The sequence below is a fragment of the Pongo pygmaeus genome, chromosome 10 (genome assembly GCF_028885625.2).
Source record: "Pongo pygmaeus isolate AG05252 chromosome 10, NHGRI_mPonPyg2-v2.0_pri, whole genome shotgun sequence".
NCBI lineage: Eukaryota > Metazoa > Chordata > Mammalia > Primates > Hominidae > Pongo > Pongo pygmaeus.
The window spans coordinates 62,486,282-62,507,716 of NC_072383.2; the positions used below are offsets into that span (position 1 = coordinate 62,486,282).

A 21,435-nucleotide genomic window follows, 5' to 3' on the forward strand; every position below is an offset into this window, starting at 1 on the left:
TAATAGAATATAGCATAATTTGAAAGGAAATGTAGAAAAATCAAATGCTAATAATAATAATATTGCTGGGCATGGTGGCTCATGCCTGTAATCCCAGCACTTTGGGAGGCCAAGGTGAGCAGATCTCGAGATCAGGAGTTTGAGACCATCCTGGCCAACATGGCGAAACCCCATCTCTACTAATACTACAAAAATTAGCTGGACGTGGTAGTGCATGCCTGTAATCCCAGCTACTCGGGAGGCTGAGGCAGGAGAATCACTCGAACCTGGGAAGTGGAGGTTGCAGTGAGCTGAGATTGCGCCACTACACTCCAGCCTGGGTGACAAAGCGAGACTTCATCTAATATATATATATATGTATTGTGTGTGTGTGTGTATGTGTATATGTGTATATATGTGTGTATGTATATATATATGTGTGTGTGTGTGTGTGTGTGTGTGTATATATATATATGGCACGCACCATGTTGCCCAGGCTGCTCTCAAACTCATGGGCTCAAGTGATCCGCCCGCCTCTGCCTCAAAAAGTGCTAGGATTACAAGTGTGAGCTACTGTGCTCATCCTGAAATGCTAATAATTATTAACTTAATGTTGCTGGAAACAAATTCTTTGTTTTTTCAAGAAGAGAAAAAGTAGACAATAACAGTACTGAAAGTGGTATTTCTTTTTACTTTCTCACAATTCCATCATCATTAACCATTTACATTCAGGAGCCACTATACTAGGCACTCTAAAGGCACCTTTAAAGAATTGTCTCATTGTATGTAAGGGTGTGTACACTGAGAAGTCTGTATTGCCCAGTATTATGAGAAAGCTGCTGCTTGCACCTGGCTTGGTGCTATGAGGGACAAATACAACTTTGTGTTTCATAAGGAAGATTAATACTTTGATATAATTCTAATTTATTGGCCTTTAAGGAGAATGTCACAAAATCTTTTTTTAAAAAAAGGTAGTGACTATCATTTGCTTTTTCTCTGTAAAAGCAGGGACATTTCTTTTTAACATATTTTTTCCCAATGGCTAAAATAATGTATACTCAATGCAGAAGACTTGGAAATTGGAAAAAATGGAGGAGCTTTTGAAAAAAAATTTCTTTCAGGATGACTGTTGGTTTTGCTTTGAGTCAGAAGCAAGCTTTGTTCTGCTGACTTGTCTCATGCTTAGTAGTCCTTTCCTGCCTCCTCTTGTGATCCCTTGAATTTGGAGGATTTGGCGGGGAGTCACATGGCCCTCTCTCCCCATCAACTTCCCATCTTCTCACTGGAGCACATAAGCTTTCCTCCGAATCTGTGAGACTTGAGCTCAGTGGTTCATGTTAGTATAATAGAACACCCCTTTCTTGTGAACATGTGCTCTCAGGGTGTGTTTCCAAGTTGAGGCTTGACACGTCAGAAGGTGTTTTGTGGAAAGAGCCCTAGTGCCGGAGGCATTGGGTTCAGATCCTGGCCTCGGTCAAATGGTAGCCGTAGCTGTGAGTAAGTTAAACTCGGCTTGCTCGTATGTAAGTGGTAATAACAATGCTTAGATACAATGATCTGATTTACCTGGTACACAGCAGGTTCTTGGGCTGGGCATGGTGGCTGATGCCTGTAATCCCAGCACTTTGGGAGGCCAAGGCGGGAGGATCACTTGAGCCCAAAAGTTTGAGACCAGGCTGTCTCTACAAAAAATTAAAAAACTAGCTGGGCACAGTGTGGTGCCTGTAGTCCTAGCTATTTAGGAGGCTGAGATGGGAGGATCACTTGAGCCCAGGAATTTGAGGCAGCTATAAGCTGTGATTGCCACTGCACTCCAGCTTGGGTGACAAAGTGAGACCCTGTCTCTAAAAAAAAGTGGTGCGGGGGGTTCTTTCCATGGATGTGATACTCACACAACCCTGTTTGTTCCTTTCATTCAAAAATGTGTATTGAAGTCCTAGCTAGCTGCTTGGGAGGCTGAGATGGGAGGATCATTTGAACCTAGGTGTTTGAGTGCAGCCTGGGTAACATAACAAGACCCCATCTCTCTTTTTCTTTTTCTTTTTTTTTTTGGAGACAGGGTCTCATGTGTCGCTCAGGCTGGAGTGCAGTGGCTTGATCTTGGCCCACTGCAGCCTCCATCTCCTGGGTTCAAGCAATTTTCCTGCCTCAGCCTCCTGAGTTGCTGAGATTACAGGTGCCCACCACCATGTAATTTTTTAGTATATTTTTAGTAGAGATGGGGCTTCACCCTGTTGGCCAGGCTGGTCTCGAACTCTTGACCTCAAGTGATCTGCCCACCTCGGCCTTCCAAAGTACTGGAATTACAGGCATGAGCCACCGTGCCCAGCCCCCATCTCTTAAAAAAAAAAAGTGTGTTAAGCACCAGCTGTGTGCCAAGCCTTGCTCTAGATGCTGGAGACAAAAATGGAGAGAGAGAGAGAAAAAAAATCCCTGTCTTTGTGGAGCTCAGATTCTTGTTGGGGAAGTAGGTAATAAGATAAATGCTGGGTGTGGTGGCTCATACCTGTAATCCTGGCACTTTGGGAAGCGGAGGCAGGTGGATTTCTTGAGTCTAGGAATTTGAGACCAGCCTGGGCAACATGGTGAAACCCCCTACCTACGAAAAAAAAAAAAAAATTACCCAGGCGTGGTGGCACTTGCCTGTTAGTCCCAGCTACTCAGGAGGCTGAGAGGTGGGAGGATCATTTGAGCCTAGGAGGTTGAGGCTGCTGTGAGCTGTGATTGCACCATTGCACTCCAGCCTGGGTGACAGAGTGAGACCCTGTCTCAAACAAAGAAACAAAAACAAGATAAATGCCTAGATATATGTTAGATTAGTGGTCAGTGCCAAGAAGCAAATAAAGCTTCCATGGTCTCTGTGTGTGTATGTGTGTTGAGAAGGAATATTGGGAATAATGAGTGATTGCAGCTGCATCTTGTTTTCGTGTGAAATGTGTCTTTAAGTTCCTGCTGGGGGCCAGACCCCATCCCGTGTTGAAATGGGACTCCCTGGTTTTTTCTGGGGCACGGTGTCTGTGGAAGAGGGTGGATTCTGGATCTTGCCTGGCTGGGAATGAGGGCTCCAGCAGCAAGGCTTAGGGTTTGAGGGGGAAAGAGTGTGTATGTTTAAGGGGGTCAGGGGGAGATGTCTTTGGATATACATGAAGAGTGCTTAGAATAGTGCTAAGCATTCAATGAATTTTAGCTATTATATTAACACATATAATGTATTGTGCCTTTTGTTATAAAACTCAGAGCTTTAAATAGAAACTAGAAGGGCCACGTTCTTGAAAGAAAGTGTTCAGTGTTAGAAGCAGTAATTATGTATTAATAATTATGTAAGTGCCAAATTTGGAGCATGCACATAATGTTGATCTCTCTCTCCCCCTCACCCTTTCATTCCCTTAGGCCATTTTGGAGGAATACATTTTAAGGCGGGAACTTTGGATGTGTTATGTAAGAAAGGCCTTCTTGTGTTACTATCTAGTGGATCAATAGGCAAAAGGAAGAAACACATTCTTAAAGCATGGTCAGGTTCCTTAAAATGTGCTTAGATAAGGGGGAAAAGGGTAAGAAATCTAGTAAAGGTGTGCATGCTAATTGATGGGGAAAACAAAAAAAGAATATAATGATTTCCCAAACTCTGACCATATCTAGGTTAGTGACAAAATTTGAGTTTGGGAAAAATATACATATCAGGGATGTAAGCTTATTCTATGCAGTTTACACCTGCAATTGTTATTATTATTGTTATTTTTGAGATGGAGTCTCACTCTGTCACCCAGGCTGGAGTGCAGTGATGTAATCTCCGCTTCCCAGGTTCCAGTGATCCTCCCACCTCAGCCTCTCAAGTAGCTGGGACTACAGGCACACGCCACCATGCCCGGCTAATTTTTGTATTTTTACTAGAGATAGGGTTTCACCATGTTAGCCAGGCTGGCCTTGAACTCCTGACCTCAGGTGATCTGCCCACCTTGGCCTCTCAAAGTGCTGGGATTACAGGTGTGAGCCACCGCCCCCAGCCATCCTGCAATTTCTTACTACGTTTTAGCCTTGCTTTCTTTTTTCTTTTTTTTTGCCTCAACAGAGAATTCTTTATTATGTCCAAAAGAGCACAACAAAAACATCGCAACAATACATAAACCTATATATAAAATATAGAATATCTCCAAATTTTTACTTTCTATGGCAGCACGCCAATATATGCAAGAGAACATATTGATGGGGCAAGGGGAAAACTGATTTGGGCAATGACTTAATTAGTCAGGCATTAACATTCAGAGACCTGGTAAACAGCAATTTTAGTCAGAAAAGCAATATGAGAAGAGTTCCTGTGAAGCTAGGATTTACATACTTCATTCTCCGTTCCTGGTCATTTCATCCACAACTTGACTGTTGTCAATCATGGTTCTTTGCCTTTGGAGTGGTACTATCAAGGTACAGAGAATGCCCATCTCAGTACCAAAATTTCACCATGAAAAATCATAATAGAAATAACAAAGCTTAAAAAAATGCTGCATTTCAGAAGTATTTACCCTAATAATATTTAAGAAAGCTTACCATAAATACTTCTAGGTTAGTGACAAAATTTGAGTTTGGGAAAAATATACATATCAGGGATGCAAGCTTATTCTATGCAGTTTACATTTGCATAGGCCGCCCGTCTTCGGCCTCCCAAAGTGCTGGGATTACAGGCGTGAGCCACCACGCCTGGCCCTGGTATATGTTTTAAGTCAACCAGTTCTCCTTAAGTCTCATAGTTTCTGTTTCAATATCATGTTATTGTGTACTACGGACGCAATCTCTCAGTTATGAAAAATAAAATCAGTTTCAGGGCTCACAAAGTAAAAAGGGAAATTCTTTCCCAATCTTCCCACCCCCCACCGCCTGGGTTTTTTTGTTTAAAAAAATAAATTAAATTTAAAGGTATAAGACCAAGCACCGGCACTTTCCAAAAAACAAAAATGAAGCCAAGTCACAAAATTACTCAATAGTTATAGAAGACAGCTCTGATTTTGGGGGGTCATCTCTGGTTGCCTCAGCACAAGCATTGGTCTTTGGCTGCTAGCCTTGCTTTTTAGTTTAAGGAATATGGATCCTATTATTTGTATTAAAAATTATACTTCTAAAACTATTGAAGGCTATTACTAATTATTTCAGTTCTCTATATAGTATTTGTACCTCAGTTTAATAGTGCTTACTAAGTCATTTAAATAATAGGTCTCTGTTGAAAAATATTAGAATTGTACCCTTCCACCTCTAAAAAGTCAGAGTTCAGGATGAAAAGGTATGAAGTTCTCTGTTGGTCATAGTATTTTGTGGGCTAAATCATTGTCTAAAATCAGAAAGACAAGGCAGTGGAAGGTTCTAGGAGTTGCATGGATCTGGGTTAGAATCTCAGTGCCTCTTGCAACCAATTGTTTAAAATGTGGGCAGATTAGTCCCTCCATTTCCATTTTCTCTTTTGTGAAATAATTGTTATTATTTTGCAAGGTTCATGTGACAAAATGGATTAGTATGTGTGTCTAGCATAATGTAGATGCTCAAATTAAATGATTTCTTTGGCACCAGTCAGAAACAGTTTATTCACTTTTAATATTGATTTTGAAAGTCTCCAGTCAGATTGCTTAATTGATACACATTAATTTTTACTGTTAGATTTTTAACTTATTATTAAACACCAAGTTGATAATAAATACTATTAGTGAGATAGGAGGTGGAACTTGACTCCAGACCAGATTGAAGACTGGCTGAAACAGGGAAGAGGTGAAAGCACCTCTCCATAACATACGCCCACCAGTGCCATGTCAGTTTACCATTGCCATGGTAACACCTGGAAATTACCACCCCTTTCCATGGCAACAACCTGGAAGTTACCACCCTTTTCCTAGAAGTTTCTGATTAACCTGCCCCTTAATTTGCATGTAATTAAAATGGGCATAAATATGACTGCAGAACTGCCCTTGAGCTGCTGTTATGGAGCAGTCACAGAGCCTAACACTGCCACGTCAGTAAAGCAGTTTCCTTCTACCGCAGGGTCGCTCTTCAGCTCTTTCCTAAGTGCAGTCGAGAATCTTCCTGGGCTAAGCCCCAGTTTGGGAACTTGCCTGCCCTTCATCAATAGTAGTAGTAATAGTAATGATGATGGTAGCCAGTCAGATACAGTGAAGTGTTCTATGTGTTATCTCAGTTACTCTGAACAAGGGCCCTCAAAGGGCAGGTATTTTTATGTTCATTTTGCTGACAAGAAACAGGCTTAGTGAGACTGAGATTTAGAAAGTAATGAAAGGAAAAAGTTATGTTAAATGATCACTTTTTTATGGAGCCATGCTTTTTTGTGCTTAATTTATTGCCTATTGCTCATATGTGCTTTACATTATTCAGTGTTTTCTTAAGATAAGCAATGAGAAGTAACAGCTGTAGTCAACTTTCTTCCCCAAGTACTAAGTAAATAAGGTGGTTAGGCATAGAATGGAATTAGCTATGGAATGCTGATTGTTTATTTTCTGTTGTAGGATGAAAGAAATTAGGCATGAAGAAGGAAGATAATTTTTTACTTGCTATAGATTTGAAATAGTTGTCTTTCTTTCGCTTTTTTTTTTTTTTTTTGAACTACTGAGGAGTTCAGAGTGGTTAACTGAAACAGACTCTAAAAATACCCTTTGGTAGCATGCTCACTGAAGTATTTTCTGTTTGTCTAAAATTAGCAGATTTGAGCTGTGTACTCTGGTTTTCCAAAGCCTTCCATTAGGTGACTTCTTATTCTGGTGTACTTTGTTATCTTTCTAGATAACATGTTTGATGGATGTTAAAAGGTAAAGCTAGGAATGGATTTACTTTCTAACAGAATACTTTACAGTTTCCAGCTTAGATACTTCCTCCTACAGGGAACCTTCCGAAGGTGTTTCCTTGCAGTGCTCCCTTCCTTATCCCGCCACTGTCCCACATGTCCCACCTAGGCCTTGAAGGGCAGAACCTGTGCTCTGTTCACTGTTGTATTCCAGTGCCTGACACAACTATTTGCACAGTATTTAGGTGCTGAACAAATATTTATTGAACGCCAAAATTGGTTCATTTACTAAGCAGAAAGAAAGGAAAATATTTTTTGTTGGCGGTGTCTGCAAAGAGATTTGTCTTTTCCCATGAAAATTGAGAAGTGGGGACAGAAAAGCAAGAAAGTGGTAGCAAAAGTAATTGAGATCCACAGTGGCTCAGGAGTGTTGACCGGTGCAGGGTGTGATAGAAGCCCGTTAATGGGTAGGGGAGCCAGATACGGAGGCTCAGCTGGGCTGGGGGCAGGTCTGCAAGAAATGGGGGGGTGTGGAGAAGGTTACCAGCCGTTATCAGAGTTTTTCTCTGCATTGGGAATTTCTAAGGTGTGTTTTTGTTTTTAAAACAATATCTGTACTTTCAAAAATATGGTTTCTCTGCTGCAAGGGGAACACATTTATTTTGTGAAAGTAGGTGTACCTAGTTAACAGTTTCCATTTATTAATTTCTGGAATAGTGTTTTGGTTACTTGGAATGTGTGTGTGTATTTTCTTTCTTTCTTTTTTTTTGAGACAGAGTCTCGCTCTGTCGCCCAGGCTGGAGTGCAGTGGCGCCATCTTGGCTCACTGTAGCCTCCGCCTCCCAGGTTCAAGCGATTCTCCCGCCTCAGCCTCCCAAAGTACTGGGATTACAGGTGTGAGTCACTGTGCCCGGCCTATTTTCTTTCTATTACAAGTCCCTTGCAGGAAAGACGGTCGTAGCTCCTATTCTAAATGAACAGAAGTTCTGTCTTAGAAATTTTCCCATTTTACAAGTGTTAAAAAAGGACCAAATTTCATCCTCTTTCCCTGCCTTTGTCCTGGAATCAGCTGAGAAGAAAGACAGGAGTAAGGTGGTCTTCAATTCAGCCAGTCTTCAGTTGTTGGAGACCAAAATTTACCTTTATGCTGATCAGGGTTAGAGCTGCTATGCAGAACATGGCTTATCTCTGCGGGCAAGTGGCCTTCCTGAGGCTCATCTCCAGAGCTGTGCAGCAGAATGTTGCCCTCAAGAGAGGACAGAGGGTGGGACTGGCTATGTATGCATGCTCACTCCCTCCTTCCAGATTCACTGAGCCTGTTTTCCTTCCGTATTAAGAGGTAAGAAAGTGACACCTGGAAAGATGGACTTTCCCAAGGTCACACAGATAGCTGGCAACAGGTTTTTCTCCTGGGCTCTAGAGGCCTTTGGTCTGAGTAGAAAGGGCATGGTTATGAGGTTGGCTAGGCCTTGTGTTCACCACATTCTGCTTCTGTGCTCTTAGCTTTGGTTTCTGCATCTATACCATGGGGTTAAAATTTCTACCCTTGGGGTTCCTGGGAGGGTTACATAAGGTATAACTGTTGAATGACCTGAACCAGTGCTCTGCACTCAGAATCAGCAATGTAAATATCACTCAGCCAGCCTGGGGCACTTTCCTCTATCAAACCTTAACAATCCTTTTCTTCTTCTTCTTCTTCTTCTTCTTTTTTTTTTTTTTTTTTAATTGAAACAGGGTCTCACTGTCTTGCCCAGGCTGAGGTGGAATGTGACACAATCTCCGTTCACTGTAGCCTCCACTTCACAGGTTCAATCAATTCTTCAGCCTCAGCCTCCAAGTAGCTTATAGGCACGTGCCATCACAGCTGGCTAGTTTTTGTATTTTTTGTAGAGACGAGTTTTCACCGTGTTGCCTAGGCTGGTCTCAAACTCCTGAGCTCAAAGCGATCTGCCTGCCTTGGGCTTCGAAAATGCTGGGATTACAGGTGTGAGCCACCATGTCCAGCCTTGTTGTTCTTTCTTTTAATCACCCTGGCTTGGCACCTCAGAAAACATGGTGATTGGAGTTTAGCTCTCAGCAGGGTGGGACTTGGCTGTTGACTGTTTTAATTTTGATTTTTTTTTTTTTGAAACGGAATCTCACTCTGTCGCCCAGGCTGGAGTGCAGTGGCGCGATCTCGGCTCACTGCAAGCTCTGCCTTCTGGGTTCACGCCATTCTCCTGCCTCAGCCTCCCGAGTAGATGGGACTACAGGCACCTGCCACCGCGCCCAGCTAATTTTTTGTATTTTTAGTATAGATGGGGTTTCACCGTGGTCTCGATCTCCTGACCTCGTGATCTGCCCACCTCGGCCTCCCAAAGTGCTGGGATTACAGGTGTGAGCCACCGCGCCCAGCCCAATTTCGATTTTTTTAGGAGGAAAAAAAATTGTTCCTAAGGAAGTCAAGTCCTAAATTGAAAGACTTTCATATATTACACACACCCTAGAAAAACTTGGGTTACACCTGGGATTGATTTTGAAGTAGGGCATTGAACTATGTGTCCTGTTTAACCTCGAGGAGCAAATATGGCTTTCCATTCTAAACATTCTCATTTCTTCTCTGGGACATTCTTTAGGTGCTTGTTTAAGTTTCTGTTTTGTTAGGCACGTTAGAGGACTCTATATGAACAAGTTCCTAGGGGAGGAAATTGGTGACTTAGATGAAAGGGTGAAAAAGGTGAAACCTTCACATTGTTGTGTAAGGGATTGTCCCAGAATGTGTGAAATTTGATATAGTCCTTCTTGTCTTCGTTTTTTCCTTAGATGTTCTGGATGAAACAGTTCCCCCTGCTACACGTGGAGATAAGGATGTGGCTCTAGGCAGGGCATATCCTGTGTTTAAGACTGTGTTGACTCTTCTTTTACCGTGTCTGCCACTTGTTTCCTGCCTAGATCTTTAGTTTTGAGTGAAGTACAGCTGTGAAGTCCTAGACTTGTAATGCTAAGGCGTTCATTACGTTAAATTCAGTTTCTCTTTTTCTTTTCTCTGCTTCATATCGGCCTTGTACTTTAGCAGGTTTCCAGTCCAGCCTTGGTAGCTGGGCTGCCGCTCTCCTTGACCCGTCCCTTTGCAAGCAGCAGACCACGGCCAGGGTTGGGAGGCCGGCTGGGCCACTGATCCCAGTGCTGAGGAAAGGTGGAGTGGGAGGCCCTTTCCTCCCAGCCTCGGGCTTCCTCTGCACGCCACTGAGGAGGAAAAGGAGCTGGAGGGCATGTGAACCCTTAGGTTTTACAAGCAACACTTCTGTGCAAGTGTTGCTTGCAAGTGCAAGAAAATGTAAATTGCTGTAAATTACCAAAGGAAAAAAAAAATTGCTGGCAATCTGCTTTCCAGGGCAGATGGAGGGTAGCTTTTATTTATACATTGGTCAGCTGATTGAGTGATGTTTAAAAACCACCTTTACTTCTGGCACTTCTTGGCAGTATCAGTTTTTTTTTTAATGGATAGAGAAGCTTTTTTATTTTACAGGTTATAACTGCATATCTTTACCTGAGGAAGCTCAGGTTCGCTCTGTCTAGCAGCTTCCACATGTCATCTCTGTATGTGCAGTTGGTGCCTGCATTAAGGAGGACGGACAGCCTTGTGGTGTTGGTGCCTCTGTTCTGTGTCTAAAGCTATTTATTTGGGGGTGGCTGCCCCATGAGCAGCACATCAAAGTGGTGTTCAGTTATGCTGGCCAAATGCTGAATTGCATTGTGTTTATTTTTATTTCCAAGGTTATTTTATTTTTTACACATGAAAGCCTTTTCCCCTCCCTAGATTTTACTGTTTTTTTTTTTTTTTTTTTTTTTTTTTCTGATTAACAAAGATGTACAGACTGAGGAGAAGTTTTTGAAAATTTTGTAAAAATGTTGAAATTTTTATGCAGAAAGAGAAACAAAGTGGGGGCCCATCCCAAATCTCACCAATCAGGCAGAAACTATTTGTCATACTGGATACACTTTCTCTCTCTCTCTCTTTTTTTTTTTTTTTTTTTTGGGTGGGATGGTCTTTTCATTAAAAAACTCTTCTGTAGGCATGTTAACAGCACTTGCATGCTCCTTAGGAGATGAAGGTGTTTTGCCATTTCTGGAGTGCTGCACATGTAGTTTTCTTCTTTTTAAATTGTCAGTGGCCCTGGCCAGATTACTAATTCCCTACTAAGTTGCCAGTTGTGCTAGTACCCCACCCTCCAAAATCCATATTGACCTTCTGTATCAAAATGGCTAAGTCGTCAGAAACCAGCAGTGGGCAAACGTTAGGGTCTCAGCTTTCCTCCTTTCTTTCACTCGCTTGGCTTCATTGGCTTTGAATCAGATAGACCCGGGTAGGAACCTCACCTAGCCCGTCCACTAACTTTGTGTCCTCGGGCAAAATAAATCTCCCTAAGCCTCTATTTCCTATATGCAAAATAGGGATGATAGTATTACCCAATTCCAGGGTTATTGTAAGAATTCAGAGGCAAGTTGTGAAGGGTGTGGCATGGTGTCTGGAATGGGTGATGATACAGTTCCCTAAGGGGAGCTGCTGCCACCTCTGTGCTGGGGATTCTGTCTCTGCCCCATCCCAAGAATTTGAGTTGGCTAATCCTGCCCTGTCTGGTTTTGGATGAGGGACCAGGAAAGAAAGGGATGCAGGATAGGGGAGGTGTTTTTGAGAAAAACCTTCTTTTTCCCTCTGCAAGTATTTGTTTCAGGCAGTACCTGAACCCTCAAGACTGATGGGGGCTGGTCCTGGGTCACCCCAGCAGGGTTCAGTGAAGTGGGCCAGGGGCACTGGACCCTTGGCTTTCTCCCTGCAGGGGGATCTGCCTCCCTGGCCTCGCCTCTTGTGATCTTCTGTGCATGTTCACTCCTTACTCACTCTGAGCCTTCTGACTCTGACCAACCTGTGTTCCTGGCATTCTTTTGATGATGTAAGTGTTTCACACCCTATCTGCAACCAAGCAGGAGGACGGAGAGGATTTCTGCAGCAAAGAGTACCTCTAGAAATTGCTTTTGTGAGGTTCTTTGAGGTGCTAATCACCTAACTTTTATTTGAATTGCTCTGACTTATCATTTAATAACTCCAGAGGACTTTTTACTTCCTTGGCAGGAGGAGGAAGGTAATTCCTCAGATAAAACCAAAACCTAGAGCTGCACTTCTGAAGGAAATTGCTGCTCAGGTAGAGCTGGATGTGTAGGTGTTCTCCATGGGCCCATGCCGTGCCTGTACCAGCGTCCTGAATTGATGGCAGCAGAGGGGTATCTTTCTTCGTTCTTCATCATTTATTGCCTGAGGCAGAATGAATACTTGTACACTTGGGATTTCAGCCATGCCTTTAAGGGCTGTGAACAGACTTATCAAAGAGCCATCTTGAGTGGCCTGTAGGGCGGAAGGGAGAATACAGGACAAGAAAGTGGATGGAATTAATGGGAACAAGAGTGATATAAAACAGTTTAACCCCCTGTGGCCCTCTTCAGGCTTTTACATTTGTCTGTTTTTATTTATTTTAAAATTTTTAACTTTCGTGGGTACATAGGTATATATATTTATGGGGTACATAAGATTTTTTGATACAGGCATATAATGTGTAATAATCATATCAGAGTAATATCACCTCAAGCATTTATCATTTGTATTACAAACAATCCATATATAGTCTTTTAGTTATTTTAATTAATTAATTAATTAATTAATTTATTTATTTATTTATTTTGAGACGGAGTCTCACTCTGTCGCCCAGGCTGGAGTGCAGTGGCACGATCTCAGCTCACTGCAACCCCCGCCTCCTGGGTTCAAGTGATTCTCCTGCCTCAGCCTCCTGTGTAGCTGGGATTACAGGCCCGTGCCACCATGCCCAGCTAATTATTGTATTTTTAGTAGAGATGGGGTTTCACCATGTTGGCCAGGCTGGTCTTGAACTCCTGACCTCAGATGATCCACCCACCTCGGCCTCCCAAAGTGCTGGGATTACAGGCGTGAGCTATTGCACCCAGCCTATTATTTATTTTTGAGAGATAGGATCTTGCTCTGTTGCCCAGGCTGAGTCATGCTCACTGTATACTCTACCTTCTGGGCTCAGGCAATCCTCCCACCTCAGCTTCCCAAGTAGCTGGAACCACAGGTGCACAGCCACCACTCCTGGCTAATATTTTTATTTTTTGTTCAGACGGTGGGGAGGCTCTTGCTATGTTGCCCAAGCTGATTCTGAACTCCTGGGCTCAAGCGATCCTCCTCCCAGCGCCTTCCAAAGTGCTGAGATTACAGGTATGAACCACTATGGCTAGCCTGGTCTACAGAAATGTCTAATTTTCTTCAGACTTTGTTCTCCCTTCAAATTAGGTTTCGTCTGGCAGAGTGGCTACTCCATTTGTTTGCAAGCCTCTGCCCTTGATGTTCAGATTCCTGCTGCTGGTGGAGCCGGCTGAGTTTCCCAGATGGGCTCCACCTGCCTCCTCCTCGGTTGCTCCAGCATTCATTGCTTCGTGCTTCCTGTCTGGCTTGCCTCCAAATGAGCCTGTTCATTTCCTTTCTCCGGAAACTGTCCTTATCACTGAGGTTCAAAAGTTCCATAAAGGATATGGCAGTCTTGAGACTTGACCTCCAAACTTTGACCTTACTAAAAACTGGTTTTTTAAACCCAGCTAACCTGAATGAGTGGACTATGGCTTTTAATTGCTGTTAGCTGAAGGAGATGTATGGCTGCTGGGTGACGCCTTGAACAGTGAGATGTTATATATAATCTTGAATTTGGGGTGGTGCTTGTGTCAGCACTCGGAATTATCTTGTTGGTTTCACTTCCCTCCTGGCTTCTTGGCAATCCTCTTCTATTAACGTTTTCAATTTTCTTACTATCCAGTGAACTTACTTTGTATTTGTGGTTTGGGGTAGTGTTGTAGATGATATTAATATTTGAAAACTTACTGTTGAAAGGGACCGTAGTCCAGTGGCCTCTTTTAATAATCAGGGAAAACTGAGTCCATGAAGACACGCCTGCCTTTGAAAACCTAAGAATCCACTGCTTTTTCCATTGAGATGGACCCCACAGAGATCTCCGAGAGGACGGCTGCAGCAAGAGTGCTGACTCCCATGCAGCCACATTCCTTTTCTAATTGTCAAAGCTGATTAGTGGATTTGGATGTGCGTGGCTCGGAGGCCTCTAATAATCTTTCCTTTCTTACATAGCTCACCTAGAATTTGAAGAAAATTAAACCAGTTGTGAAATATATCACGTTTCAGAAATGAACAGCATCTTAATTGATTCCGTTTGAAAACACATCAAACTGGGATTTCTGAGTGTAATCTGGTATGCCTCGAGGTGGGGACCTCATGCTGGGGCACTCAGAGGAGACTGGTCCACCTCCAAGTTTGTTTTCTGGCTCCAAACAAATGAGTGGCTGTTTGACTGTTGGCACACTACCCGGTTTTAAAAGTACAACCATATAGGGTATGGAGGGCTGGTAACCAGGGGGTTTAAAAAGTGAGGTCATGGAAGGCCCAGATGAAGCTCTTTTAATGTGTATCACAACTGCAATTAATCTTATTAACATGCTGGGCCTGTTCCTGCTTTCGCTGCCCCGGGTGTGTGAGAGTATTTAGGGGGCATGCTTTGAAGGATTCTTGTTCTTTGATGATGCACATGGATAACAGAAGTACATCAAACTTTGTATCTGGCATTATAAAGGCCTTTTGTATGCCTCTGTAGATTCATTCAGTTTTGAGAAGAGAGCAAAAAGCTTCATGCCAATTGATAAGATGTACAAAAGAGGGTGGATTGCAAATGCAGTCTTGTAGCAGTGAGCTCTATGACCAGATCAGAATCAGCTGAACAGGAATGGAGCCCTCTTCTATATCCAACACTAAGGTAGTTCCAGCACAGTATTCTGGGAGTGAAAGATGTAAAAAAAAACAGCCAGGCACAGTGGCTTATGCCTGTAATCCCAACACTTTGGGAGGCCGAGGTAGGAGGATCGCTTGAGCCTGGGAGGTGGAGGTTGCAGTGAGCCGATGTGGCCCCACTGCACCTCAGCCTGGGCAACAGAGTGAGAACCTGTCTCAAACAAACAAAAGTGTAAAAGCACTGTTGTGTATTTGGGAAGCAAAAGTATGCACAGGAAACAACAAGGCATAGATGGTGTTGTGGATCCTAAACCTGAATTGATGAGGGTAGCATGGGGGTTCTGAGGGCAGGGAGGTAACTGAGGGCTGTTGTGGTTAGGACGGCTTCCTGGGTGGGGTGGGCCTTGAACGCAGAGGATCACCAGGTGAGGAGCAGGATGGGGTGCAGGTGGTGCTCTTAGCTTGCGCTGACTGGTAGGGCAGTACGTAGTGAGAGGTAAAGTTGGGGTGGCAGTGGGTATAGTAGCAGTGGGTGGTACACTTCGGTTTTCTGTGTGCACTCTTTCTCTCTTGCTCTCTTGTTTTTCTTTCTTACAAGTGTATTTAAGGAAGGCTAGTATAGTACTCCAGCCTTATAAGGTTGCTGCTTCATTTTATTTTTCTAGACCCGTGTTAGAAGTTGTTTAAAATACCCACCTAGACTCCCCCCTGCTTCTTGCTTAACAAGTAACCTTAAGGACCAAGAAAGAGGTTAAAGTTTCAAGTTCAACAGGTGGGGATTGTGTGTGCTAATAATCCTCTAATGAATAGAATCTGCTCACTTCAATGAAAAATAAGAAAAAAGAAATATTTGTTCCTTTATAATGTACTCATTTGCTCATAGTTAATGAATGTCACATAAGATTAAAAGTCTCTTAAGGTTTTCTTGCTATGTCCTTTAACTGGTTTATTTTTTAATTTTTAAAATTTTAAATAGAGATGGAGTTTCACAGTGTTGCCCAGGTTGGTCTTGAACTCCTGGGCTCAAGCAATCCTCCCATCTCAGCCTCCCAGAGTGCTAGGATTACAGGCATGAGCCACTGTGCTCGGCCTGGTTTCTTAACTGCAGGATTTCTTAGAGTCTTTAACTTTCTAAGGAACACTGGGAATCTCTAAGAGGAGTGAAGGAGGAGGAAGAACAGGAGGGCCTTTTCTGTCCACAGCACATTTTGGAGGATTGGTGTTCCATGGAACACTCTTTGGGAAGCATGGCCCTCTGCTGTTCTGCAAAACTGTGTGCATTGCCCTTGTTCATTCCAGTTGCCTTCTGTTTTTCCACTTACTTTTCCTGCCCTGAGATAACAGTGATGCATCTATTGCTACAAGGAGGATTAGGGGATGGGGAGAGGCTATTAAGTCCCTCTCTAACCTTTTCCTGCTGTTCAAAGCGTGAACAAAGTGAAATCTTATATGGCTGCACTAAAAAAGTTGCCTGCTTACAAGCTGAATTCAGGCAAGATGAACTCCTGAATCCTCACATAAACGGAAATAGAGCCCCACCCTGTATCCTGCCATTAAAAAAAAAAAAAAAAAAATCCTCTCATCTGGCAGGGGGAAAAAAATCCCAGCCCTAGAGTGGCCAGGATGAATCAGCATGCCAGGGCCATACACCAAGATAAGCATTGAGTCTCTAGATGTGGCATCATGGCAGATTATCAACACTGGTGCCGTGAGAACACTGCAGCAAGCAGCACACTGTACTTTTAAGGACAAGAACAGCAGCACCAAACACCCCAGAAACAACTGTTCTGATTCTTTCCTTCAGGAGTAAATTTTTTATTTTTATTTTTTTTGAGACGGAGTTTCGCTCTTGTTGCCCAGGCTGGAGTGCAGTGGTGTAACCTCCACCTCCAGGGTTCAAGCGATTCTCCTGCCTCAGCCTCCTGAGTAGCTTACAGGCCTGAGGGATTACAGGCATGTGCCACCACACCCAGCTAATTTTTTGTATTTTTAGTAGAAATAGCGTTTCTCCATGCTGGTCAGGCTGGTCTTGAACTCTTGACCTCAGGTGATCCACCTGCCTTGGCTTCCCAAAGTGCGAGATTACAGGTGTGAGCCACTGTGCCCGGCTTTTTTTTTTTTTTTTTTTTTTTTGATGGAATCTTGCTCTGTTGCCCAGGCTTGAGTGCAGTGGCACAATTTTGGCTCATTGCAACCTCTGCCTCCTGGGTTCAAGTGATTCTCCTGTCTCAGCCTCAAAAGTAGCTAGGATTATAGGCTCGCGTCACCACACCTGGCTAATTTTGTATTTTCGGTAGAGATAGGGTTTCACCATGTTGGCCAGGCTAGTCTCAAACTCCTGACCTCAGGTGATCTACCCGCCTCGGGCTCCCAAAATGCGGGATTACAGGTGTGAGCCATTGTGACCGGCCACTTTTTTTTTTTTTTTTTTTAGACAGGGTCTTGCTGTGTTGCCCAGGCTGGAGTACAGTGGCACGATCTTGGCTCACTGTAACCTCCATCTCCTGGGCTCAAGTGATCCTCCTGCCTCAGCCTCCCGAGTAGCTGGGACTACAGGCGCATACCACCATGCCCAGCTAATTTTCTATTTTTAGTAGAGACGAGGTCTCCCCGTGTTGCCCAGGCTGGTATTGAACTCCTGGGCTTGAAGGATGTCCACCTGCCTTGGCCTCCTAAAGTGCTGGGATTACAGGAATGAGCCACTGTGCCTGGCCTGGAGTATTGCTCTAGAACATCCTGTTTCACATCGTTTTATGTGGGGTTTTTCCTTCCTCATTTTTCATTTACACCTCTGTCTATTATAGTCTGTATTTGCAATGTTTACTACAGTAATTAGATGAAGCTTAAAATTCAGTTCTCATTTCCAGGGTTCAGAAGCCACATGTTGCTCATGGCTGCTCTGATGGACAGCACAGTTACAGGACATTTCCTCCACTGCAGAAAATACTGCTGGATAGCCCCGATGTATATCAACAATGCTGATCATTATTTGAGAAAACTTTCTGGGCTCCCTCAACACCTATGCCTACTTTATTATTTTAAAACAATTTTTTGTAGGTGCATATCACCATACCCAGCTATTTCTATTTTTTTGTTTGGTTTTTTTTAGAGACAGGGTGTGCTGTGTTGCCCAGGCTGGCCTTGAATTCCTGGGCTCAGGTGACCCTCCCACCTCAGCTTCCCAAAGTGCTGGGATTATAGGCGTGAGACACCATGCTTGGTGACTCTGCCTACTTTAATGTCTTAGAGGTTTTGGTACTGAAAGTGAAGAACATTGGACAGACATCAAACGTAAATCCAAAACTGTCCCAGGTGGCTCTTCTCATGCATTTCACTAGGGTTGAGCAAGACATGCTCCCCACCTGGAAGACCCTCCTAGGGCTTTATAGGTTTAGCTCTGTGTGACAGTTCTCTTTGTATTCATCACAGGGCGGCCTCCACTTTGTATACCTAAAAGACTTCTGAGAACAGTATTTCTCCCTATTAATCATACTTTAAAATCTTGTTTAGGAGCATCTAACTTCACGTGCTGAAATTTTCTTTTGAAATTTCCTTTTGAAACCCCCAAACTGCTTGCTCTGTAGCTCCTGGAAATCACTTACTTCATACCATGCTTCGTTGCAAACCTGCTTTGGTTTGCTTATGAGTCCTTCCATGAATTCAGTGGAAATGTCTCTCCCAGAGAATGTTTTTCTCTTTTGGTCTGGTCCATGGTACTTTATTTGATGTCCTTATTAGAAGACATCTAGAGGAGTCAAGACCTAGACTCAGTTCAGTTTGAGCTAGGCTTGAATTCCATTTGCAACATGGTATGGGCCCACTGCTCCAATAAATGTGCTGTTTTACATGTGAAAGGTGCTTGATGTTTTGCTGTATGCAATTCCTAGGCTAGAACCTGTTCTGTCTGTTATTGCACTGGGTATCGCAGTCTGTTGGTCATCAGCAGGTGATTGCCTATTGCCAAAACAGACGATGAGATGAAAAGTAGGAATTCATGATTTCAGAATCTAGCCTCACTTGGAGAAAGCACCTGTTGGCCTGGGAAGTTCACCCTTCTCTGCTGACACAGGCTGGACCCCACACCTGACCAGGTGTCAGAGCACCTGTGAGAGCTGTGGGACCTCCTAGTGGCAGTGTGATGGTACCACTTACTGAGTGTCATGCCACTGGCATCAGGCACTGTGCATATATTGTCCCCCACTCAATCAGAGCATCTGTGCTATTAATATTTGCTCTTTTTTGTTCGTTTGTTTTTGGTAAAAGGTCTTTATTTTTTAAAGAGATCCATAATACCAAAAACAAACACAAACAAAAACCCAAAAACCTCTTGTGGGGCTGGGGTGGGGAGTAAGGTAAACTAGGCTGTCAGCCAAGCAAAGGCAGAAAGGTGGGGTCCACAACTGTCTCTCACAGCTTTAAGTGCTTGGCATGGAGCTTGGCACCAATAGGCACTCAATAAATAGTTGTTGAATAATGGCTTGTATTATATCTTCATAACAGTTGTGTAAAGTAGATATTCTTTTGCACATTTTACAGTAATGAGAAAACTGAGGCCCAGAGAGGTTAAGTAACTTGCCTCTGGTCACACAGCTAGAATGTGGCAGAGCTGTGTGATTTTAGACCTAAGTGTGTCTAAATCATAGTCCACAGGCCGTCACTAAGCTAAAATAGAGGAAATGATAGGGCCACATTCACCTTCTCTCTTTTGAACAGTCACTCGTTTTTTGAAGGGGGGTGGGGACAGAGTTGTTATGTTGTCCAGACTAGAGTGCAATGGCACGATCTCAGCTCACTGCAACCTCTGCCCCCCAGGTTCAAGCGATTCTCCTGCCTCAGCCTGCTGAGTAACTAGGATTATAGGTGCACCACCACACCCAGCTAATTTTTGTACTTTTTGTAGAGATGGGGTTTCACCATGTTGGCCAGGCTGGTCTTGAGCTCCTGACCTCGTGATCCACCCACCTTGGCCTCCCAAAGTGTTGAGATTACGGGCATGAGCCACTGCACCCAGCCTGAACAGTCACTCTTAATTGCACTATGTTTATTTGGGCGTTTTGTTATGTTTTTATGTTTTTAATTTTGATACAATTTCAGAGTTATAGAAAAATTAACTGAAGAGTATAAACAATTCTCAGACCCTTTACCCAGATTTGTTGGGACATATTCTTAGAAAGTCTGAGTTGTGAGCCTGTGGGATTGGGCCGCACTTCTTGAGTAGAGCCTGGGTCATGCTACACGAGAACTCCTGGGTGCCTGTGAGGTTGGATGTGTCCCATCTGAGAAAGTTCGCTGCTGAAAAACAGTGACGTAACCCCACCCAGGAACTGAAGCGAGCCTAAGAGCAGCTCTCCAGGGCTTGCTGGCTGGAAACAATGAGGGAAGAGTCTAGGATTTATGAAATATTTTTTCGTGGAAGAACTCTTCCTCTGAGAAACTGCTGGAGGGTTTGGGGAATACAAAACAAAACTGACTTATGAAAAGATGACTTGTAACTCACCAAGCAGACGCTCTCAGGCGTGGCGTGATGCCCTCACTGGCTGCCAAGAACAATAACTGACACATTATCCACAGATGGCTGCGCCCCATACCGTTTCCTCTCCTGCCATCACAACGAAAGACCAGGGTTGACAGTTGGTATTGTATCTATTCCACATCCGCTGCATCATTTTCTTTTAACTCTTCCTTCTTACTTTCACCCCTTTACCTGTTGGAGCTACTGTGCCCCTCCTGGGTTTCATTTTCTTCTCTTCCTTTTTCCTGGGCGACAGCTGCATTCCTAGAGATTGTGGTTCTGATTCATAATCAGTGTATGTGGAGGAAAGGGGAGGATTCTACTCTGTGAGGGGACAGGAGGGTCTTTTTTAAAGGGGTAAACAATTGGGAAGTTTTTAGAGTTAAGGGTCTTTCTCTGATGCTAAATGAAACCACTGTCCTTTGTTCCAAGGCCTGAGCTTTTGACTTCTTTGCTACCAGACCCAGAGAAACAGTACTTGGTGGCCATTTTGGAAGCAGTTTGTCCTTTGACCTTCCCCACTCCACTTGTGCAGACACCACGCCCCGTGAGGACGGGTGTGGGGTCTGCTGCTGAGCCTGACTGCCCCACACTTAGGCAGGTGCCTGGCACACGCAGAAGCTCAGCAAATATTTGCTGAATGATGAGGCCTTGGTGTATGATTGCTACATATTTGGCTTAAAAAGTACAGCATCAGGGCCCTTTGGGTTTTACCTGCTTTTCTGGGATATACTTTCCAGTTGATCTTTTTTTTGTTTTTTGTTATTTTTTTTTTGAGACGGAGTCTCGCTCTGTCACCCAGGCTGGAGTGCAATGGCGTGATCTCAGCCTACTGCAACCTCCGCCTCCCGGTTTCAAGTGATTCTCCTACCTCAGCCTCCCAAGTAGCTGAGACTATAGGTGCTTGCCACCACGCCCAGCTAATTTTTGTATTTTTAGTAGAGACAGGGTTTTATCACGTTGGCCAGGCTGCTCTCGAACTCCTGACCTCAGGTGATCCACCCACCTCGGCCTCCCAAAGTGCTGGGATTACAGGTGTGAGCCACCACACCCAGCCAGTTTCCTTAGTTTTTAATCTCTGAGAAGGAAAGATAATTGTTACATAAGGATGTCTCAGTTATCTATGTGTGGATGATCCAGGGGAAATTTCTCTTTCCAGACTGGCTTACTCTTTGGATTTTCGTCAAGCTTCTGGATCTGCCTGTGCGAAGGGGCCTAAGGCTGGGTGTTAAGTCCCATAGCATCAGGAAAACCTGTAATTTAGGGTTAACCAGCTTTACTTAACTCCCATTACCCCTTTTCCTTCTCCTCATTCTTAGAATGCTCACGTGG

At 43.7% G+C, this 21,435-nt stretch overlaps 1 protein-coding gene across 1 annotated transcript in view; it reads left to right on the top strand.

Annotated features, from left to right (window-relative positions):
- The window catches only part of RASSF3 (Ras association domain family member 3), an 87,190-nt gene that overhangs the window by 49,299 nt on the left and 16,456 nt on the right, over window positions 1-21,435 (top strand). The gene's annotated exons all lie outside the window — the stretch shown is intronic.